This window comes from Pipra filicauda, unplaced genomic scaffold (genome assembly GCF_003945595.2).
Source record: "Pipra filicauda isolate LSUMZ 115617 unplaced genomic scaffold, ASM394559v2 scaffold175_size1500280_pilon, whole genome shotgun sequence".
Lineage (NCBI taxonomy): Eukaryota > Metazoa > Chordata > Aves > Passeriformes > Pipridae > Pipra > Pipra filicauda.
Genome location: NW_024104273.1, coordinates 1,341,121 through 1,365,134, shown reverse-complemented (window position 1 = coordinate 1,365,134; position 24,014 = coordinate 1,341,121). Strand labels below are relative to the sequence as shown.

Genomic DNA, 24,014 nt, shown 5'->3' with positions numbered 1-24,014 from the left:
TCCCTCCATCAGATTATTTTAAGGTGTCTCGCCTGCCAAAGGGCAAAGCAAAGAAGCCTTCAAGGAGGATAGAACTCTTCAGATAAAGTGAGAGGCTTTCCTTATATGGGAACAATGGGAATCAAAACTAACCTTCACAAAACCAGAAGTTAATGGCAGAGTGACGACTTACCTTGCACTGTTCCATTGTAAACTTTTGTTTCTCAAACCAAGGACAAGTGAGCAGAGCTCTACAAATAAGATGAAGAATACACAAGGGCCAAAAGCAATGAAACTTCTGGATTTAATTCGTACTGTATACTGTTGTGTGTCTTTCTTCATGCAGGCAGGAAACAATTACCATCTAAAATACTGATTGAGACTTTCCATCTAGCCATTTGATATGGAGAAATGGTAGAGGCTTGGCTTAGCAGGTCAGCACCTGGAAGTAACGATCTTCTTCGCCCTAGGTTTAGGCTACTCTACTGGGTTACCTGACAAGTTCAGGCAGTCTCCCAGTAGTGGGGGATTATCTGAGCAATTTGTGTTCCCACTGTCTGTGTATGTGTACCAAACTTCACGTTCTCTCCGTGTGTCCAGTGTGTTTGCCAGGGTACAGCCTGCAAAGGAAGCAGAACAAATCAGATGCAGTACTCACCTCACACTTGCTACTGCTTTGATTGTGGAGACCAGTGGAAGTGAAATGCTGTTACTAAATTTTTTCTTCTTGCTATGCTTACCAAACTAAATGAATATAGCAAGCACTGGTGTCCTAAATGCCATTTCATGGAAAGATTTTGTAGTGTCAGAGGCTGTATAGTGGATGCACGACAGGCCTTCTTTTAAAACTGCCATGCAGTGCACAAAACCCATACATATGGTTAGGGTAACAGCAGTTAGGTAACAGCAGTTTTAATTTTAGATATGGGATTGGAAAATGCAGGTAGATTAAACCCAGTACTCTGTAGGTTAAGACCAGAATGAAAGATGTAGCTAACAAAAGTTCGAAGGCAACATCTTCATGAGACACCCCAGTTTTCACTCCCCCTCAGAGATCTATTTTCAGGTGTTGTCAGAAAGAAGAACACTGTAATTTATGTTTCCCCTGGAACCTTCTTAAAGTGCAATCCTTAGGATTTGTTGAAGTCAGGTGAATATTTTATAATATTTTATACAGCTGAAGTTCCACTTCTGCATGTACAAGTTACTCTTGATTTTCCATAATGGAGGATAAAAGTTGTATTGTGTGTCAACTTTCTAACTTATTTACTTAAAAAGCCTCCATTGTAAAGCACTCTGACTTCAGCTTCTTCTGATACTTAGAGGAGCTTTGAGATTAAATAGGGTTTGGCTAGCAGCATCAATGTATTACTCTGGTTTTATATTTTTATATATATATATACACATATGGTCAACAAAAGTGCAGAAAAATGTATTTGGGAGAAACAGCAAGCAAATTATATTTGGCTTTGCATTGTTTTCCAGCTTGTTTATTTTTTTGTTTTTAATTCAGTACTGGATTTTAAGCCCCAAGTTTCTGTTAGGGCTTTGTTTTCTTTTCACATTTCTCACTGTGTTCCTAGAACTTGAATCATTGAGCCAAACAATCAAACAGAAAAAGACTGAGAGCAGGATTTTCAATGTGGAAATAATTTGCCATGGGACCTACCTTCAAACTTCTTGTCCCTTTTTAAAGTAGAAGGTTATTCTTCAGGACATCAGAATGATACAGCATCTCAAATTGCAAAGAACGAGTAGTGGAAGTTGCTGGGCCTGTTGTATGTCATGTAGATGTGTAAGTTTAGCTTTGAAAGGAGCATTTGTGCCTGAAAACAAGAGGTTTTGTTGCCTTAACCAATGGCATAGCTAGGAATGGAAGTCTGAATGGTCTCCATGCTATGGTGGACAGGCAGTGACTAAACCTTTTTAAGTGTGGCCACCATACATGTTCAGATTTGGGAAGGCTTAGGGGCTTGTTGGGTGGGCCATGTCTAAAATGTTTACCCGAACCAAGATTGTAACAGAAATTTGGTGCAAATTAACCTCCTGAGATACTCCTAAAAGCCCAGTTGTCCGTGCAATGGAAACATGCTTTTTTTCTGACAGTGAGAAGATTCAGTCTTTTAGTGCCTGAAATTAGCTTGCAAGCCACACAGTTTATAATTCATTCAACTTTATATTAAAAGCTGAGACTAGGTTTTGGTGCACTATTTTCAAGCTAAATGTCAATCCTCTGTCCAGCAGAAGCCTGCCTCTTACAGGCTTGGCTTTTTCTGGATGGATGGCAAGAAGGGTTTTCAGAATTACTTTCCAGGGAACTGTGAGCTTTTACTGGCAGTGCATGATTTTAGCTAATGGATTTATTAGCTTATGCTATTTTTTTCCTGTTTGTGTGAGTGGGATCACACAGCAGAGACCCACCCAGCATGCAGCCCTTAATAACAGGGAAGGGAGATTTTTCTATCAAAGGACAAATGAGAAATTGTTCCTTATGAGAAAGGTAATTTCAGGCTATCCAAGGCAGACCTGGTAGGATTTTTACCAGCTAGTGCCTAAAAAATGCAAATTGCTTTTAAAAATGAATATTGCTTGAGTGTTTGCTTCTGAAGCCAAGGGAGCCATGCATTAGCTGCTCTCTTAGCAGAGTATCAAACTGGACCATAGAAGGAGAAGAGGAAAATACCGTGGAAAATAGGGCTGTAGGCTGAGCCAGATTTTTTCCTTTTTTTGTGCATAAAAACGTCTTGTTACAGCCATATCCTTTAAGCCCTGTGGAGTCAAGATGCATTGCCAAGAAAGGCTTTTGCATCTCTAATCGCATGCTGCCTCCTCCACCAGCCTGTATTTTTCTAAAAATAATCCTGATTTCATACCTTAGCTGATGGACCTCCTAGCAGCCACAATAGGTGCAGCATCCCTGGAAAACACACAGTAGTATCTGAAAGCATTGGATCCACTCTGTGAGAGAGGTTGTACACAGCTTTTGAAGAGACATCCTTTGTATTTTGAGCTGTGGTAAAATGTAGTAAGCTTAACCCAAGCCCTTTCTGCTTCCCCAGAACAAACAAGTTGCTGCTGAATACCAGGTATCTTATTCAGCAGAGGGACAAGAATTCCTTTTTTTCCTTTAAAACACAGAAGACAAGAAGTCACTTGGCGGAGGGGAAAGAAAGCATTTTCCTTTCTATCCATGGGGAAATTTGTCAGGCAGCACAGCCTGAAACGTCAGCTTGGGGTGTATGGCAGTTGCTAACAGTCAAGGGAGTGTCCCAAAATGGGTACCATATTCTCCAGCTGATAAGCAGGGAGAAAAACTGCCTTGCACTGGCAGCACAGCTTTTGAGGGCTGTGGGCCCATGTTACTGCACTGTCAGTGGGAGATCCCTTCTGCACACAATCCTCAGCCCTCCTCCTCGTGGCACCATCCTCACAACTGTGCCAGCTCCTTTATCCATTTGGCTCCTGGGAAGCTTCTGCACCAGGTCTGCTTTTGGAGTAGCAGTGATGTACAACTGTGCACATTGTGGATGTAAGAACTTGCAAACAGCCCTAAGGTGTTGTACATGTCTCCATCAGGCTACCAGAGGTAGGGAAGATGCACTGATGGCCATTCAAAATATATTCCCAGCACAGAGATGAATGTGGCTTGATAACTTCCTGAACCAGAGGTGAGGTCTCCACATTTAACAGCATTAGAGCATGGTCACAGGATGGTGTGAATGTCTCCAGCCTTCATGCCCTGAGCCAGGCTTACCAGTCTCTGTTCTACGTGGTGCTTTTCCTCTCCATCTTTTCTCCACAGCAAAATACAAAGGAACTGATGGAGTTTGATATGCTACATCCAGGACTACCTAGGCCTGACTGAGCAAAGTTGGACCTTAAAATTCACTATGGATATATCTGTATTCATAACATTTCCTAGACTACAGCCGGATGGTACCAGAGCAGGTGGCTGTCATGCAAACATGGACATAGGAGGGAGCTCCAATGCCTGGAGAACCTACTCCCCCTCCTTCCTCACTGACCTTGGTGTCTGCAGAGCTGTTTCTCTCACATATTCTCGTTCCTTTCTCCCTCCGAAATTGTTGTGGGTGCTACCACCATTGCTGGTGGGCTCAGCCTTGGCTGGGAGTGGGTCCATCTTGGAGCCAGCTGGCATTGACTCCATTAGACACAGGGGAAGAGCTTCTAGCAGATTCTCGCAGAAACCTCCCCTATAGCCCACCCTCTACCAAAAACTGTCCACACAAACACGATACGCTGCAACATGGAGACTTGTCCTCTGCCATTTTTAGTGATCAGGAAACAATTAAGAGAAAAGACTGACAATCTCTGTCACCTAGGAACATGTATGAGATCAAGAGTAAAAAGCAAAAAGCCACATCTGTAGTGTGCCAAGGAAGGCAAGCAACATCGATGGCATCCTTGTGCAGGTGTTGGCCACCTTCTCCCTGGCTGCTGTTTGACAGTACAGCACATCAGGTTTTTGCTCCCAGAGCCAATTTCAGGGTACCTAACACCTAGCACCAGGGGAGAAGGTGGCAAAGAGCTGCTCAGAGCTGCTCAAAAAGCACTGACAGGATAACCTCCTGATCATGCTGTCAAGCTAACATAAGCAGTGTGTTGTATGCTGAGACAGATTTGACACCAATGTGTGCTTGTGTGACAGTCTCGGCTGCAGGTCAGGCTTGTGCTGCTGAGTGACCTGTCAGTCACAAGCTGCTTCAGTGGTCATGGCATCCCAGCATCAGCTCAGGAGTGGAGGGAGATCTTTGAGCACTGTGTGTACACACAGCAGGAGGATCAAATGGGCTTCAGGGACAAAAATACAAGTGAAAGGCTTTCCCTTCATTTTGTCCTGGGTATTACAACCAGCACAGAAATTTGTGACCTTCATTTAAAGAATTTTTTTTCTCTGGTGTAAGAATCCTAATCTTCAGCATTATGCATAATTCAGCATGTCTCAGCATTGCCATCCTGATGGTACACAATTTTACAGTGTATCAGTGGTTTGTTTCTCACTCTCCATCCCACATTTACAAGGGGTTTTCTTTAAAAAGTTAATTGTCCAGTCTGTTAAGCGTAGACATTTTTATTCTGACTTACTTTATCTTTAGAAAATACTCACTTTGGAAGTGAGCAGCCAGTTGGCTCAGTTGTGCTGGTCCAGAAACATCCAGTAGCAAAACTGGTAAAATCACCATGTTTATACTGCTGTGAATAAGGAGCCAAGTCCACTTGTCTCTGGGTGTGCATTGGTGCAGTAGGTCCTGCAGCCAAATGCCCTTTGAGTTTTGGAGAAGAATCATAATTTTGCTTTCACTCTGTGAAAGCAAATCTCACACCAGAGATTAGTGTAATTTTAAGGCCTTAATAGAAATAACAAGAACATGTCTCTGAACAGTATTTTGAATTCTGGGGCTTGAGGCAAGGGGAAGCCTGGTCTGTAAAAACAGTGGTGAGTACTATTTTGCTCTACATTTAAAGTACTTAGGTGTTCAGTAGCTAGTGAAAAATACAGCATCCACAAAGAAACAAATAAAACTATTGACAGTAAGCAGAGATTTTCCCCAGGGCGTTTGCGGCTGCTCAGTTTAGAAATTTAATCTGAAAGTCTCTGCTTGGTGAAATGGGCTTTCGATTCGTGTCTTACCATTTCATTCTTGAGGTGATTGGATTGGAAATTGTGATAAGATGCTGGAAATTACTGCAAAATCCTGTACTATTTAGAAGGGCTATGCAACAATGTCAGAGCTGTATTTATTGTTCTAGTAAATAAATTTTTCAAGCTGTCAAAATAAACAAGAAAGAGGTTTCTCATGCACACACACACACACACACACCTTGTATCTGTAACTAGTGGTCGTAGCACATACCTGGGTGAATTCCTTGGGAAATCCTTGCCTTCCTCAGAAGATGATGCCTTTCATGTCACTTGGGAGAGGGTTAAGCACTATTAGGCAGAAGGATGAAAACTGGTGCAGTTGCTTTAGGGAAGTGGTGGGATGTTTAGACTTTTGGCTCACTTGATTTATTGCTCAATTATTAGACTGTGCCCTGACTCTGCTGTGTGAGAGGCAGGGAGTGCTGCACTTTTCTGCCTGATTTCTATTAACAGCCTCCTGAATAACAGCCTGTGTTAACAGCTGCTTTTTCCTTTTCATGTTCAGGGAAGAAATGTTTGAAAGCTTTTATACTGTCCAAGTGAGTTAGGGAGAGAAAGAAGGAACCCTCCGTCTCCAACTCAGCCTTTGTGTGCAGTCATTTATGTTTTCACAAAGCAGTGAAATCTCAGGCATGTTGCAACTGCTATTTTCTTATCTCCTTATTTATGTGGCAGTTTAAAGAAAGGTTAACAGGTATATAACTGATGAAATATTAAGGCCTGAGTGTTCAGGACATCTGGAGTATCACGTGACTGATGAGTGAAAATCGACTGATCAATGTCTCCCTCATGGTCTTCACAGCTAATCTTTATCTTGGTCCTGGTGGAGGGAATGATGTCTTTGGATAAGAAGAAAAGGTATTTTACACTGTGCAGCTACACTGCAAGGAGATGTAGTGTATGTGTGTATTATGTGAGATAATTCAGTTGTCCTTCTGTGTGCTTGTATGGAGTGAGAAATGTAAAGTACTCAGGCTGCTTGGAGCTGACACTGCCAATGTTGTTACAAGACACAAGGAACAATGAAGTTAAAATTCTGAGAAAATCTCCATTAAAACCTGAACTGACTTCAGGCTGGATTTCCCAAGCAGCTCCAGAAACTACTATTAGGTTCATGAGAGCATGAATTAATGATGGTTAGTAACAGTTATGATTCATAGGTGAGGCACATGTGCCTTGCAAGAAAGTTTCCTTTATAGCTGCTTACACCTTCCCCTCTCTGATTTCACCATCTATGTCCCTCTGCTATGTCCCCTCTGTCCTATTCTGATCCCATCTTTTATCATGTCTTTATCTGTTCCTCAGCCCTCTTCTTCCTTCCTCCTCCCCAGTGTCTTCTGGTGTGCCATGCCACCCTCCTTCCCAGGAGCTCCTTTTACTCCCAACTGCCACTGTGTGGTCTGGCTTACTTGCTCTCCTCTCTGGTGTAAAAAACACTGACCCAGGCCTCAGAGGGACTGGTCTGGAGTCCTAACTGCTGGGTGCACATAAGCATCTTTCTACCTTTGAAAAAAACTCGATCTCAGACCTGAGAAACCCTTACAATAAAACTGTTATCAAACCCAAGATATACAGATGATGGGTGTTGCATTCAATAAATCAGCATTTTCTTCTTACATACTGCTGGGGAAGAGGAACCTCAGTCCATCCTGTTCCTACCAGTTTGATGCCAGGGCCAGCAGTAGATGCCCACAGCCCGGAGAGGGATCACAGGTCAGCAGGAGAGCACTTGAAGAGCAGTACAAAGGAATTCCGGCCACTCCAGCCAGTAAGTCATCTGCATCGAGGCCCAACTGAAATGCCTCTATGCAAACACATGTACCATGGGGAATAAAAAAAGAGATGTGCGCACACCTGCAGGGCGAGGATTTTATTGGCATGATGGAAACATGGTGGGATGACTGGAGTGTTATGGAAGGATACAGTCTCTTTAGGAAGGACAAGCAGGGGAGAGAAGGAGGCACTGTCACCCTTTGTGTCAATGACCAGCTGGAGTGTGTGGAGCTCTGGGAGTGGATGAGGGGCTGACTGAGAGCGTATGGGTCAGGATTAAAGGGAGGGCAGGGACAGGTGACTTTATAGTGGGGGTCTGCTACAGGCTGCTCAACCAGAAAGAGATATGAGACCTCATATGAGGAGCAGCCTCATGTTCACAAGTCCTGGTCCTCATGAGACATTTCAACCACCAGGATATCTGTTGGAGGGACAACACAGGAGGGCATAAGTGATCCAGGAGGTTCCTGGAATGTATTGATGTTAAATTCCTTCTCCAAATGACAGAGGAGCCAACAAGGACAGGTGGTATGGTGGACCTTGTTCTCACCAACAAAGAGGGTCTGGTGGGGAAAGTGAAGTGCAAGGGCAGTCCTGGCTGCAGTGACCATGAAATGGTGGAGTTCAAGATCCTTAGGGCAGCAAGGAGGATGCACAGCAAGCTCACTACCCTGGACTTCAGGAGAGCAGATTTTCAGGGTTCTGCTTGGTAGAATTCCATGGGATGAAGCCCTGGAGGTAAGAGAAGCCCAAGAAAGCTGGTTGATATTCAAGGATCATCTCCAAGCTCAGGAGCAATGCATCCCAAAAAAGAAGAAGTTGGGCAAAAATGGCAGGAGGCCTTAGTGGATGAACAAGGAGTTTCTAGACAAATTCAAATGCAAAAAGGAAGCCTACAGAGGACAGGTAGCCTGGAAGGAATGCAGATAAATTGTCTGAGCAGCCAGGGATCAGGTTGGGAAAGACCTGATAGAATTAGAACTCACCAGGAACATCAAGGACAACAAGAAAAGCTTTTATAGTTATGTCTGTGATAAAAGGAAGACTAGATAAAATGCAGGCCCTCTCCAGAAGGAAACAAGGCCTGGTTATCTGGGACATGGAGAAGGCTGAGGTACTCCGCTGCTTTTTTGGCTCAATTTTTACCAGAGCTCCAGCCACACTGCCCAAGTCTGTAGAAGGTAAAAGCAGGGACTGGGAGAATGAAGAACCACCCCCTGTAGGAGAAGATCAGGTTTGAGACCATCAAAGGAACCTGAAGATGCAGAATTCCACATGACCTGATGACATTCATCTGTGAGTCCTAAGGGAACTGGCAGATGACATGGCTAAGCCACCATCCATCATATTTGAGAGGTCGTGACAGTCTGGTGAAGTTCCCACTGACTGGAAAAGGGGAAGCATAACCCTCATTTTTAAAAACGGGAAAAAAGGATGTATTTGATGGATGGACCACTCAGTGGAAAAGAATGTCCAAGTGGAGAGCAGTGACTTGTGACATTCAGGGGTCACTGTTGGGACTGGTGCTGCTTAACATCATGGACTGTGGGATTGAGCGCACCATTAGCAGGTTTGCTGATGACACCAAGCTGTGTGGTGCAGTTGACTCACTGGAGGGAAAGGGATGCCATCCAGAGGAACCTTACCAGGCTTCAGAGTTGAGCCTGTGTAAACCTAATGAAGTTCAACAAGTCCAAGTGCAAGGGTTCTGCACCTGGGGCAGGGCAATCCCAAGCACAAATGCAGGCTGGGTGGAGAACGGCTTGAGAGCAGCACCGAGGAGAAGGACTTGGAGCTGCTGGTAGATGAGAGACTGGACATGATCTGGTCATGTGCATTGCAGCCCAGAAAGCCAGTTATATCCTGGGCTGCCTCAAAAGCACCGTGGCCAGCAGGTCGAGTGAGATGATTCTACCTCTCTACTCCGGTCTTTTGAGACCCCACCTGGAATATTACATTCAGTTCTGGGATGCCCAACACAGGAAGAACATAGACCTGTGGGAGCAAATCCAGAGTAGAGTCATGAAGATGATTAGAGGGCTGGAGCACATCTTTTATGAACACAGCCCAAGGTAGTTTGCGCTCTTCAGCCTTGAGAAGAGAAGGCTCCAGGGACTCCTTGTTGCAGCCTTTCCATATCTGAGGGAAGCCTACAAACTAGCTGGAGAGAGACTTTTTACAAGAGCTGGCAGTGAAAAGACAAGGGGCAATGGCTTTAAATTGACATTAGGTTGGATAAAAGGAAGAAAAAATTTACTATGGGGGTGTTGAGGCACTGGAACAGGTTGGCCAGAGAAGCTGTGGATGCCCCATCCCTGGAAGTGTTGAAGGCCAGGTTACATGGGGATTTAAACAATCTCGTGTAGTGAAATGTGTCCCTGCCCATGGGAAGGGGATTGGAACTGGATAAGGTCCTTTCCAACCCATGATTCTATATTGGAAAAAGTCCCAGACAACTTGGCTTTTCACATATTATTGTAAGAAGTGTTTTCATATTTTATGCGCAAGTTCCGAACTTTGTGAGCAATGCTTGCTGCAGTGTCTAAGCAGATAAGCTGATTTCAATTATCTTTCATTTGATTGCTTTCTATTTGTTTTCAGCAGTGTCGTTAAAAAAAAAAAAAAAAGGAAAGAACCCCCCACATGCCATTTATTTAAGGCTTTAGCTGTAGCAAAAGTTAAGTGAAGTTAATCACTGCTGGGGAGAATGGAGGTCTAAACTGACCTCACAGGAGAATAAATCAGGAACTGAACAAAGATTTTGAAATGCCCTCAAGGGAAACAGAGGTTGCAGTAGTGAACTCCAAATAGTGCCGGGAGTGGGCTGACTACACAAAGGAGAGAGTAGTCCTGATTGCTCTTCTCTTAGTTGATTCATTCTCCTTCCTGCCAACTGTGCTAAGCCAGAAAAATGGACCAAACTGAAGAACTCCTAGGCAAGCTTCACATTTGGAAAACCAGAGCTACATGAGGTTTCTGATGCACTGTCTTTGAGGCATTTACTCTCTGCAGACAAGGTAGGGTACCCAGGTGCCTAGCATATTCTCAGAAACTAGTCCTTACTTTGCATCTCTGTGGTGAGAATCAGGATGCTGGCAAGTCCCAGGTACATCTTTCCACTCATTCCTCCAGCTCAAGAGAATTTGAGCCCAAGATCCCTCTGTTAGGCCCGCACAGATAAAGAATGGCACCAAACTAGAAAGTTCCCTCCACACTCAGCTACAGTTTTACGTATGTATTGCAAGTGACTTCTAATGTAAGTGTCCTTTTGCAATTTTTTTTGTAAAACCAATTTCCTGCTGTAAACCAGAAGTAATATACCCAGTTATGAATGATGTTGCTTTTACTCTATTCTTTAAGACTTTACAGCTTGCCTCTTGTCCCTTGCTGGAACAATTTTTAAAATAAAATGTTTTCAGTGTTATAAAAATATAAATTATAATTGGCTTTAATTTCAAAGCCACATTTCATTTTGAAGTATTTATGCAAAGTGTCTGGTGTGTTTTACTATTAAAATAATTTCCATATGGAGAGCAACCTCATTGCTACTGAACTGAAGAGAAACAACAGCTTTGGTGTCAGGTGGGGCAAGTTTGGGAGCAGAATGTAAAAGTAGAGAAAATCCACAGTTTCCCCTAAACATCAGTAGCTTTGATTTTTAACTAATTCATTGACTATCCTATTTTCAAGGTAAATGTGGACCCTGCTCACAGACAAATCCTTTAAAAACTGATTTTTAGATTACGGTTTCTCTGAAAAGTTTGTCATAGTGAGGACCCGTCATAGACAAAGCAAACAGGGCTCATGGACTAATGCTACCGGAGGACAGTCAGGATGGATGTAGATTCACATTTCTTAAGCTGTGGGGTCAGAGCAACCTGGTGCCCTTTGTAGTTGTCCCTTCTCCTACAGTATAATGAAATAAATATATTGCTCTATGTGGTTTGCATTTTGGACATTACTTGCCCCCCTCAGAAAGCTTTCATTTTAAAATACAGGAGTCTAGATACGTTTCACTGTGCATCTTTTTACCATAGCTGAATGACCTATCACGCTCACGTTAGTTGTGGTTGTGGTTGCTCTATGATTTGCAGACATTTCGGCAGGGCTGCACTTTCTGTAGTGGCTGCTGCCCTGGCTGCCCTGGCCAGATATCCAGGACACCCAGGCTGCCCAGGAGACCCAGCGCTCAGATTTACAGGACATGCAAACACTTCATTTGCATTCTTGCCCCCAAGTGCTGACTGGCTTGGTACTAGTTAAATTTAAACTGGTTTAATCAGCTGCAGCTGTATTCAACGTGATTGCTTCACATACAAATTCCTAGCTATCTTCCCCAGCATTTATCTGTAGTTAATAATATCTGTAAAGATAGATAAGGATAATGTCGAGATTATCTGTATTTACACAAGTGCTTCATTTGGAGGTCCACAGTGTAATTCATCAGTCATTTTTATGTGCTTGATTCCCAGAAGGGTAGTCACCTCCATTTCCTGGGCCAGAGTGTACTTAACTTTTCAGGTCATAGAGGGTTTTCTATTGCAGTGCTTGATGTGGAGAATCATCCCTGAAAATGAGCAGCAGTTAGTCACCTGAAAGGCTCCATCCTTTCTGCTTGCAGGTCAAAATGCAACAGCATTCTTGTGTATCATGAAAGTCCTCTCCCCCTTACATAAACATCCAAGTTTTTTGTTCAAAATTGCTGAAGGAAGAACGAGCTGCAGTTCCACAGTGGGATGAGGACAGACACTGCTTTTAAGTTGTTCAACTTAAAAGGAGTTGTTCAACTGCCTAAGGAGAAACAGATCCCACAAAGCTCAGGATAAATACAGGATTTAGAGGGTCTTCTAGGGGCATTTTAGAGCTTCCATTGCAGGTAAATAGCAGCAGAGAGAAACCCTTTCTATCATACAACGTGTTTTGTTGATTTACATCTGGAAGAAAAGCAAGATTAGGGGTTCTTGCATGAGCATGGGGAGGATGCAATGCAGAAATGCCACTATGCCTTGTACATCTCTGTACTGGGAAAACAGGAGTCAAGGTGCTGGCTTCCATGGCACTAGTCTGGAGACTAGAAGCTGCTCTGTCTTCAGAAAGGGCTGGCTCTGGAAGGGCTTAGGTTAGCACGTCCTCAAGCTCCCTTCCACAGTCAGGGACGTTCAGTGTCTCTCACATTTGAATGCTGAATTTTAACTTGGTCAAGGGATCAGAGGAAAGGGCAAGGGGGGTTAGCCAGTTATGTTTTGAACCCTATCTCCATAACTTAAGCCAGAAATTAATTTTTTCTTTTCAGGGAAAAGTATAGGCCTGAATATTGCTATATTATGTGACATTTCATAAATTGCCAAACACTGGGTGCTGCTGCTCTCAGCTTTCTGGAGACTCCCCTCCCCTTCAGAGCCATGCACATCAAAAAAGAGGATGGACACAGAAAAGGGTCTTCCAGGTGAGCCTGCAGCCTATGGGTTGAAGAGACACATGTGAAACCACTTGCTCATTTTAGATTTCAGAATAGGGTTGTTACAGTAATTCTGAAGTCTGTTTCAGGCTTCATGTCTGAAGATTGCAATGCACTGGTTGAACAAAGCTGGAACCCTATTCAACCATCTAAGTTGATGACAGGCATCCAACCTGCCTAATTTTAGACAGGATGCACTTCCATTTCCTGCATAACATTTTCACTAAGTGAAGGTAGGTGTGGATGTTATAAACAAGGTCCTAACTTGAAATTGGAGCTCTTTGGACATTGGCATGTGTAGTAATTAATTGTATGGCCAGATGAAGGCAGTGAGACTTCCCATTGCAGTGCCCTCAGCTGGACACTGGACAGTGTTTCATGTACTGCACAATGACAAAGTTGACTGAAACATGATTGTCAGTTTACAACAGTTTACAATTTCAGATCACCTGTGTCATTCTGTCTTCTTCCATCTTTCCTTTTGTTCACTATATAACTATGTACTTGAGCATACTCCCAACAGAAAAGTCAGGCTTACTTTGGTTAAAGTAATGTAAAAAACAGCATTGTGGTTTACCCACTGTTTATAATGACATTTTCCTTAAAGATTTCTTTAGAAAGGCTTTTACATGCATCACTGTGCTGTTCCTCGTATTTACCTTTCATGCTAATGACAGAAAAACGCAGTTATACTTACACATTATTGTAATTGTTGCTGATGATGCCCTATTTAGCTCACGTCACTTCTTTCTGAGTGGTAATATATTTCCCAAATCTGTCCATTTTTGATTTTGCTAAATTAAAAAGAAGACACATTAACATGCTATCAAAGAGATTTAGGGAGAGGGAAACCACTACATCCCAGTGCATGAATTAAAAAAAATGCAAATAGGCCCATAAATGCAAATCAAAAGTTATTTTTATTTAGAATAGTTGCATCTCTATCAATGCAAGATTTATTGCTTTCTAGTCCTCTCTAGGCTTAGGAATATGCTTAGCTGGACTCATTAAATTCAAAAGCAGAGTTTCTTCCACACAGCAGAGCAGTGGCACAGGAGCCAGTTAACTTTTGGCACATCCTGTGAGCCTCACTTGTGTTCACACCACCAGCTTTGGCTTCTCCCTGCATGGAAGCCCAGTGACCTCCGGCAGTGAATTTGTTCAGAGATTTTGGCTTTGTTAGATGTGATGCACGGCCTTTAAAGAGGGAGTTTGCATCTGATTTGCCTGCTTGAAGTCAACCAGGTGATGGAGATGTACTCTGCAAAATAAAATGGATAAAGTGGCAGAAGAGTTGGGCTTGTACACATGCCTTACCTGTGCTTGGTTCATGCAGGTGGAGACTGCCTTGAGCCAGCACAAACAGCAGCGTGGCAGACCAGGTGAGGCAAGGTTCAATCTGTGTAAGTTCACGACTGGGGTTTGTATCCTCTCCACAATGCTGGAGCACTTCTCTCTGCACTGGGGGGGAACATACAGGGAAACAGTTTGCTCAGCAAGAGCAGTGAGGAGATGGAAGTATCTCAGGCACGTTACCAATTCCCACTGATCTTCCAAACTTATTTAGGCAAGCTGCTAAGAAGGACAAAAGATGGCTATTGGCAAAGCACTATAACTAAAAGCAGTTGGGGTAAAATAATAAAGCAGTATGTAAAATTGCAGCAATATCGTACTTTTTTTCCTCACTTCAAAAATGTAGATGGGCCATGAAGCCTAATCAAATATTAAAGTAAGAGTTAAAAATAGTTTAACTTAATGCACTTCCCTTAATCTCTTGTCTGTGTTACTTTTGTTCTATTACTACTTTCACTCTACTCTACTTTTATATTAAAAAGCTGCACTGACAGAAGTACAAAGTGTTGTTCAAACCACAGATCAAACAAAAGAATATAATATATTTATTTATAGAACTGTTTTATTTGAAGTCATGTTATATATTGCATAATAATAGCATATTTGAAAGTTGAAGAAGTGATTTAAAAAACAAAAGTTCATTGTATCTTTTAAGGACTGTTCATGTAAATACTGAGGTTCTTTATAGTGAGAAGCCTTATCAGACAAAATCCTGTGCAGATTTCTGTTGCTGGAGGGCAAAATAACTTTCATAGCATTCAGGGAAGCATGCTGTTACAGCCCCATAGCAGAATACACATGCTGCCTGGCAGCAGGGTAACACGGCAGCAAGCTTGGGAGGACATGTATAAAAGCAGATAGGTAGGAATTTATTCTTGTTGCCATGGTGTCTGGACAGTGTTTACTTCTCCTATCAGCTGAACCACCTATCTGGTTCTTTCCCTGTCTTCTGGAAACCTGCAGCCCTGACCTGCAGCCAGGTTCAGCCTCAGATAGGCAGTCAGGTCCCAGTAGCACCTGGACAAAAGATGTATGGATATTTCTTTTTCTTTTAAATATGGTTTCTGGCATTTATGATGGAAGACAAAAGCTCCCCATGGTGAAGTGTGCATTATCTGTACAGTGGTGTTCCAGGTAGCCTAAACCCCACCTAAGCACACCATCAGCTGGCAGCTGGGGCTTGCAGTCCCAGGTTAGCAGCAGGAGCCCCACAGAGATGGGTGCCCCTCCCTTCTTTGTCCTGACAGCCTCGAGGGAGGGTAGTCCCACTGCTGCTTCTTCTGTCACCAGGGCCTGGGAGAGGTGATGGAGCTGCTCCACCTCGTAATTGGTGGGAAGAGAATTAGGGACAGATATGGGGTGGTCCTGTGGTCTCACCTTGCTGGTGGCCTCTTTGCCCCAGTCCCACTCTATCTGCCAGACTACAGAATTGCTCTCAAGTAGAGATGCTTAGTTGTTCTAAAATTTGTGGCAGCTTAATGATTATCTCAAAAAATGGATGAGCTCTGCACATCAGTTTCCCTTGTAGTATGTGCCAAGCTGTGAGTATAAAATGCCAGGTTCTGGTTATAAAAGCACTGTGTCAGATATATATATATGAATATATATATATATCCCTTGATATTGTTAAACTATGTGCAACAAAACAGACCAGACATGCATATCAATTTTAGCTTTTCAACTACTAATGTCATGGTGCTATCTTCAGTGACTTTGGTTTTATCATGATGCTATAACTGCCAGTGAACTACCATAGTTGAAAGGTTGTTGGCATATCCTTTATAATTTTGAAAATAAAATATCCTTCTCTCCCTCTGGCTGAGTGGTTAAATCACACTACAGTGGCCCTACTTGATAATTTTCTCATGAAAGACTCAAATCCTAGGGTTAATTAAAGCATGGAATAAGTATCTGGGGAGGCATACATAAATGCTAACAGGATTCCTACCACATATCTATAGAGGCAAACATCACCACGTATAGTTTATGCTAAGCTGAGGAAAGGAAATCCTTAGATCTCTTATTTTTATATTTTGTGAGAAATGTAGCCAAAAAACCTTCTCAAATGATAACAAAACCGTGCAAATTTTATAACCGCAGTAGGTAAATATATCCCTAATAATCGACAGTATGTAAATATATCCCTAATAATCACAGGAATTAAACATTCTGGAAGATAGTACAAAGCTTTGTATTTGCAGGAATCTTAATACCCATTCCTATCAGAGGAACCTGGATCTAGGGTCAGAAAGCAAGGAAGAATGCTGTGTCTGACTGAAACTGCTGAGGAAACTGTAGCAAACAGAGTTATCTATTGACAGCATAATCTGGCCAGTACTGCGGGGCAGAATATTATGGGGAAAAACTGCATGATACGTAATGATAGGTGATTAGAAATATTGTTCAGCTTCTTGTCTAACAGCCCTGGTTCTGAGAACATCCACTGTCACACACCATCCACCCCTGGCACCAACACTGTCTCAGAGGGAAGGATGCCACTTCTTGACTTCTACCCTCCTACTTGGCTGGCCTCCATTTTGCTCTTGAGGTTTGTTTTTCTGTACTGGGTTGACCTTCTTTAGTTTATGCTGTTTAGCTGAGGTAAAAGCAAATAAATGGAAAAAATGACCTAGAGCTTTTGGCGGAAGGCCTCATTGCTGTTCGCTCAGCATCTCTTTGAACCACTCCGGCATAATGGGATTCTGCAGAGGGTTCCTACAGCCCCTGGATTGCCTGGATTTTTGGTCTGCAATCCTGTACCTGATTTTGTTCATTTTAAAAGAGGTTAGGTTTCTCTACTTAGAGCAGAACCTTAGGAGATGTACTGATACCATCTGCTTTAAGCATCCAACTTGGATGCAATTCAGAGGACAGCGTCAGGAGCAGCAATTCCCAGTAACCTCATTGTAGAGAGGCAGGTGTCTCTACGCAGGCAATTCAGGTCATTCATGTTAGATGCTTAAAATAGAGTATATGCAAACTCAGACAGACTGCTGTCTTCACCTAGTCTGTTGCTTATGTCTCTTTATGTCTAAAAGGTGGTTTATCATTGAGCTGCTGAAAGAAGCCTTACACTCTTTTAAAATTGCCTGTCCGATGTGAAAAAAAGGGCATCTACATGAGATCATGACTGCATGCCCTTTACAACATGTGTACCCCCAGCACATGCACACACTTCACACCTGAGTTGCTTGTGGGGTGGGACTGAGGAACTGATGAGTGGGCAGTGGAGTCAGAGAGTAGGAGGGTGCTGGGCAGAACTGGCAGCAGCCCCATTGCTTTTGGGTAGGTGGCAAGAGACTGAGTTGGGCTGATTTAACACAGATGGTTTTTGAGGTAGTTTGAACTTTTGCCTTTGTAGAAATCTGTTAAAATATGAATGAAGAAATGTGTTTCAAATAAAATTGTCTCCGCAAGAGTGTAGAAGTGACCATAGCGATAGGGAACCTAATTGCTAATTTATTTGCGGATTTTTTTAAATATGTCCTTTTGAGAACCATTAGGAAAAGGCCATTTCATCAAACTGCTCCCTGGCCCCTTGTGTTTGCATGTTTGCACCGTTGCTTTAGAAGTGCTTGAGCTGTCACTCTGCTGTAGAGTTGTAGTCCAGTCTTCAAACATTTGTTCTCCCCAGTGTTACGGTGCTGCTTCATATGGCATCACTGGCCTTGTACTCAGTGCCATAGTAACCATCATCTGGAAGGGCAGCAGGACAAGGCAAGGAACATGTCAAGCATGAGAGAGAGAGAGAGAGAGACAGAGACAGAGACAGAGAGAGAGAACGAAAATGCAAAGCCAGACCTGACAAAGTCTTGACATGGATGGCAAATATTTGACAATGCTTTGTGGTGGCTGGTGAGTTCTCCTTAGGAAGAAGAAATAAAGAAACAATTCAGAATAGTGATCTACAATTCTTAGTGGCTCACTAGTAGTTAACAAGGGGATTGCACAGGCCAGTACTGTGTTGGAAAGAATGCTTGTAGCAGCATGGGGAAGACAGGTCAAACCTTTCAGTTTCTAGGCTATTTACAGCCAGTGTGTTCACCTTGCGAAAGAGGTAGGAATGATAAAAAATAAATAGGAAATTAGATACATCCTCCTTGCTTACTTACTTTCTTCCTCTTTTTCTTCCCCTCCCCATACATCTGGATATTCCCAGTTGCTCAGCAAGCCTGTAGGAGCCAGCTGAGAAGCCAGCAGGCTTCTTGCAGGCATTCAAGGAGGTACGTACAAGCAGGGTAACTGTACTTGCTCTCTGCCAAGTTGTGGTTCCTCATCTAGCTTGGTATGAGAACACACCTGGGTGGCAGACCTGTCTTCCCAGACACCCTGTGGGTCCATTGCTGGGAGGTGACAAGCGAGGCTGAGCTTGGTCTTAAAAGAGTTTTTGTTCATTCTGACCTATTTTTGTTAAAGTGCTTTATTTTGCATTCAGAGTTTAACCATAACCAGAGACACACACTGAGCAAGAAGTCCCACTCATAAAATAGTCAAAATAATTTTTCAGGACACTGTGGGTTCTTGCACCATAGGGCTTGAGTGGTTTTTTGGCTTCCAGTGGCATGCACTGCCAGTTACCAGATACTTGGATCCTCAGGGAGTAGGGAATAAGGAGAAAGAGGAGCTGTAATGACTTCAGTTGTTACAACTGTTTTTTGGCTATACGAGATAAGGGCACGGTTTTGTAACACAAACTCCCTGCCTGCCTTAGTGCAAGGTCTGCCCCGTGCCAAACCGTGGCTGCTCTCTCCTGTCTCTGCACACCGCCTCCCTGGCAATGCTGGAACAAAATATTTGCAGTGTCGTGAAGCGGCTCAGCTGCAGAGATAATTCTGCGTTGTATTTCCACCGCTCTGGCCTGAAGCGTTATTAATTTGAGAAGGGCATCCGAGTCAGGTTGAGCCCAGATGGGCTTGTTAGCACTGGTGCAGCCACAGCCATGCCCTCTAGCTGTCTCTGCCCTCCTGCACAGTGGCTTGCATGGGGCTCGCAGGCTCTACAAAGCCGTGCTGGATCCATGCTCTTGGGGCTTGCAGAACCCGGATCTCTGAGGAGCACCTGGTGGTGAAGTCCAAGCGGCTACGTGAAGACTTGCCTGGGTCCAGCATGGAAGGCTGGGAGCCAAAGCTGGCACAGAATCTCGTTGACCCCCCTCAGGAGCCAGCTGGGTGACCCTGCCCTGTGCCCAGAAACTGCTAAGACAGGCTGGCTCAGCCAGGATGTGGCTTGGATTGATGGGACTTAATAGTCCTGGCTCCCTGTGAAAGTAATTAAATGAGGCAAAAAGAGTGAGTGCCTGCCTCTATATAAAGGAAAGCCTAAAACTATGATCATCTGTGGCTCGAAAATCTGACAGCAAACAGACTCAAGCACAGGTGTTTGCTTTGAATATCTTGCAATCTCCTGCAGCCCAACCTTCAGCCATTTGGGCAGCACTAGGGAGGCCTTTTCCACTGTTGCTCCAAGCAGCTGACCAGCACCAGGGCAGGGGTGCTGGGAAGGCAACATGAAAAAAGTCATGCTATCTGTCAGACAAGTGGGGGTGGCAAGATGTGATTTCCTGTGCCAGTTCCTGCTTGGCTTTGGAAGTGCCGGAGCAGTGCCACTACTCCATCCCAGTGCTCACACTGCGTTTTAAAGGGAGAGTCAAGTCTCAGCAGCTGCTGCAGGCTGAATTCCTCCAGAGGGAGTCAGTACTCATAGCAAAATACCATTTTTCTGCGTGGCTTGAGTATTGTGTGAGAGGATCAGTTATCCTACAGGAGTAGGAAGAGAACCCTCTCGAAGTCTCAGTAGCATTTCTGATGAGAAAATACTTTGATGGGAAAATGGCCATTGTCTTACAAGTGCAAATGTGCTTGGTGCCATCTGTGTCAGGCAGCCCCTGGCCAACAGGTGTTTAAAGAAAGGCAAAGTAACCTTACTTTGAGTACATTTGACATTGGCTCATTCTCCTTTTTCATTTCCCAGGTAGTGTATTAACTGACTGTGTTCCAGAACAGTAAGCACGCAATGATGCTTCAAGCTGTGCCCGACCCTTTCCGTACAAAAGTAACTGCCACCTGGAAGCTGGTTTCCACCTTCCTCAGCAGCACATACCAGGTGCCTACCTGTATTAAAAAAACTTGAAGAGTTCAAAGCCATCCCCCATTACTGACAGGCACAATTTCTAAAACTGTCTGGATTTTCCTGCTCGTCTCCCGAAGTTCGCTACAAATCCATAGGAGTGAAAGGAGAACTGGGTTTGGGGGGAACACAGCAGGAGAGATAAAGACTGTGAAAGCGTGAAATCATGAGTGACACGGGAGGCTGCTTTTGGCCTTGGGACATCAGAGCAGACATGAATTATTGAAATTATGGCTCTGTTGATCTGTGTGTTGTCAACCCTTCTATAAACAGTAAGCAGGTGCCATTATGACAGCAAGTTCTGTTGAGTGGGAAAGCCCTCTGCTCAGAGAGTTGGAGAGACTTCTGCTGGGGCTCCAGCCTGCAGCTTCAGCTGCCTAACCTGGATCATTTATTGGTTCAGACTGAGGGATATTGCTCTTCAATAGCCTGTGTTCGTTTCTTTTACGACAGGTGACATCATTTAATAGTTCATTAGACTCCCTCAATAGGTTTTCTTTTTTACTTGTGTACTCTGTGCACAATTAGAGTGAAGTCACTGATAGTAAACAAGACAGTAATATTAATAGACTTGCACAGAAAGTTTGCTTGCCTTCCAGCTTTTGGGTTTTTTTGCAATTGTTTGTGTTTAAAGTACTTATCACAGAGTTTGCAAATGACAGTGTAGCAACTGAAACTCAATCACATTATACAACTTAAGGATGTGCTTTGTGGCCTATCTGTTCTCCTGATAGTCAGTATTTGGGGAAGAAAATTCACTGTGTATTAACAATTAACAGAATAGGCATTGACTAACTGTAGAAATTGTTCTGAGGGGAATCCTCTTGCACCCTGTTTTGTCCCTGTATCCAGAATGCCAGACAGAATTTTAAAAGTGAATAAATAAGTATCTATTTCAAGGCAAAGTAAGATGACTCTTCCAGGAGATTGCTTTTTTGGTTTCCATCTTCAGAGGTCTCTTAGAACAGCTGCAGCTTTGAACATCTACAAAACTGGAGATATGTGAACTCCAAAGCCAGCTTTTGCTGACCAATGCAGTAAGATGCAGATTCCACAAACAGCTTTGGCAGATCCTGTATGAAAATAGGGTAAAAATATTATGAATTAACTTGAATAGAGTTTGACTCTTCTTATAAGGCAGTAAGAGAGAATGAAATAGCAATTAGGGGTTTAGTTTGATTTCTATTTTGGACTCTCTAACATGGTGGGTTGAGGCCTGTGATAGTAGTAGCTGCTTTTTCTGCATCTTCCATTACATTCAGACAAATGGAGAACCGAATAGAAAAGTTGACCTTTTGATTACGTAGTTGCTGGACTACATTCTTGCTTAAGACACTCCTGGAGCAATAGTATCTTTCACACCTTGAACAGACTTTGAAATGAGAAGCAGTTACTCCAACTCAAATGCCTGTCACATTGGGGAAGGCAGGTTCTTGGGAAAAACCTCACTAGGACCACTTCAGAAAAGCCTGGCACAGTTTGTGTGGCAGTATCGGGTTGCTGCCAGTTTAGTCCCTGCTCTTGAAGAAGCTTCCTACAGTGAAAGGCTTGGCTACATGTTGCCTGTTCTGTCCTTTTCTGTGCTGAAACTGCTGGAGGAAGAATATGGCCCTGCTTTGTAGGAAGAATTTGTTATCAAAGATGCAGTTGCAAGACTGGGACTTTAGAAGTGGTAATTCATATATTCTAGTACACTTCCCAAGGCAAACTTCGGTATTACTAAGATGTCTCAGCAGTACAAGAATTCATTTGAAGCTGTAAAGCATCAATATTTAACTCAAAAGGTTTTTCTATGCTTAGTCCTCATGCTTAATCCAGTAGGGCAGCATTAATAATAATTATTTAGCATTTTCCAGATAAATGCAATTCTGTTCCACAATCAAACGACTTTGTAAAAGTTTTTTTTCCAGACCACAAGGGTGACAGTGCATGAGTGGTTTGTTTTTGAAGGTGTAAATCTGGTGTTTGTCACCTGTACTGGCTCTGCAGCTGTACCATTGCATTTCTGACTGCTGAACATGATTATTTGATTACAATTCCTATGCAGATAGGAACCTAAGTTTTGAAACTAGTGAATGGCAGCTGATAATGATCACCTGTTAAGGGGTTGACTCACTTTTTTCTTAAAAATAAATAAAGTTGTCCCCCAAAGCAAAGCCTATAGTTTAATTGTGTATTTCTTTTTAGACTTTACCATAACTTAGCTCTGACAGGTGGTATGAGTCTATCTGGGTTAGATTTGCTGCACAAGAAAACAACCCTGACTTTTACCGGGTGGGTGGAAAGGAAAAAAACCCAACTTTTTGTCAGTCTTTTGTGTTGCAGCAGCTGGATTCATTGCTGCTATAGCAACACACCACATGATGAGGTGTATTAGATTGCTCTGTGCAGAGCACGAGGGGGAAAAGGAACACAGCTCCTTGCTGAAGGTAGAGGTTGCGCTGGAGTTTCTGCTGGAGAGCTGGGGAAGGTCAAATGCTTCAGTTCCCAGCACATGTTGTGCACAGCGGAAGGTAGGGGCGTGTGGCGGTGTTAAACTGCAGAACCAGGTAAGGTAGAGCTGCATCAATTAACCTGAGACCTTACCCTCCTCGGTGGGGCAGCACAACTTCCCAGAGAGTTTTCTTTTAATTTTTTCCAAGTGTTTTTTTTTTTTTTAAAGTTGCTTTACTAATGTGATAATGTGAATACACTGACAATGGTTCAAACTGTTAGAGAGACTCTTACTGTAGAGAGACGAATCTTACAGATTAGGAGGTAATTGCCCTCAAATCAATGCAAAATGTGTATGTAGTTTTTGTGATTGTTTCAGCTTCACTCCAAGATGTTGAACAAGTTATGGTTTTGTTACTATCTGCACAGTGGTTCAGAATATCTCTGTTGTCAGTCCGAATCCAGGGCATTATCTATTTAGTGATTTTTATTACCAATACCTTTTAACGATCTGCTCTCTAGCATTTATTAACATTTCTTCCTCTCTCCCTCCCAATCTGCTGCATCGGGGTGCCTGAGTCTTCTTGGAAATGAATTTTCATGGCATTTACTCCTTCAGATTTTATGCTGCCTCCTTAACTCTAGAAGTGTTGTTAATGCAGTTAACCAAACTTCAGTGTGCCTGTAAAGACATGAAAGTGGAAACAGTGCCACAGGGTATCGTGTTTTTACCCTGTTAGCCATTTATCCATATACAGGTAAATATAAGTAATTAATGTCAGCATCGAACTTATATGTTTATTCAGACTCATATCAAACTCAAAAAACCTATTTTCTCTCCCATGCACCTTTTTTTTTGCTTTTACACATCACTAGGTTAAATGTAACAGGCTTTCAAGTAGCATCCATTAGGTGAAGGAAGACAACAATACTTTAGAAAGGGAAAAACTGAGGGACCAAAATGGTAGTGGAGAAGGTGGAGAGCCTGTCTGAAATTCAAGTTAAATGGTTCAGGTTTTTTTCCTGCTTCCCATGAGGTGTTTCCAACATTTTGAATGCTTTCTGTTATCTGCAGCTTAGAACATATTTCTTCCTTACCACTGGCCTCTGTTTATTTCACCGAATAGTTGCTTTTCTCTCCTGATAGTAAAGGAGGTGGTCAAGAGCCTCAGACTTCTGCTCCATAGATAATTTTGCTTACAGAGCAGTGGGGCACTGTAAGACTGT

At 43.1% G+C, this 24,014-nt stretch overlaps 1 protein-coding gene across 4 annotated transcripts in view; it reads left to right on the top strand.

The window, feature by feature from the left end:
* DTNA (dystrobrevin alpha) overlaps positions 1-24,014 on the top strand; it is a 227,335-nt gene that overhangs the window by 76,970 nt on the left and 126,351 nt on the right. The window contains exon 1 of one of the 4 annotated variants that reach the window (XM_039379770.1): positions 22,847-22,903. The exons of 2 other annotated variants lie outside the window; for them this stretch is intronic. The gene's annotated coding sequence lies outside the window, so the exon portion shown is untranslated. Of the gene's footprint in view, positions 1-22,846; positions 22,904-24,014 lie in introns of those variants that run through there. One more of the 4 variants, XM_039379777.1, reaches the window with a different exon arrangement.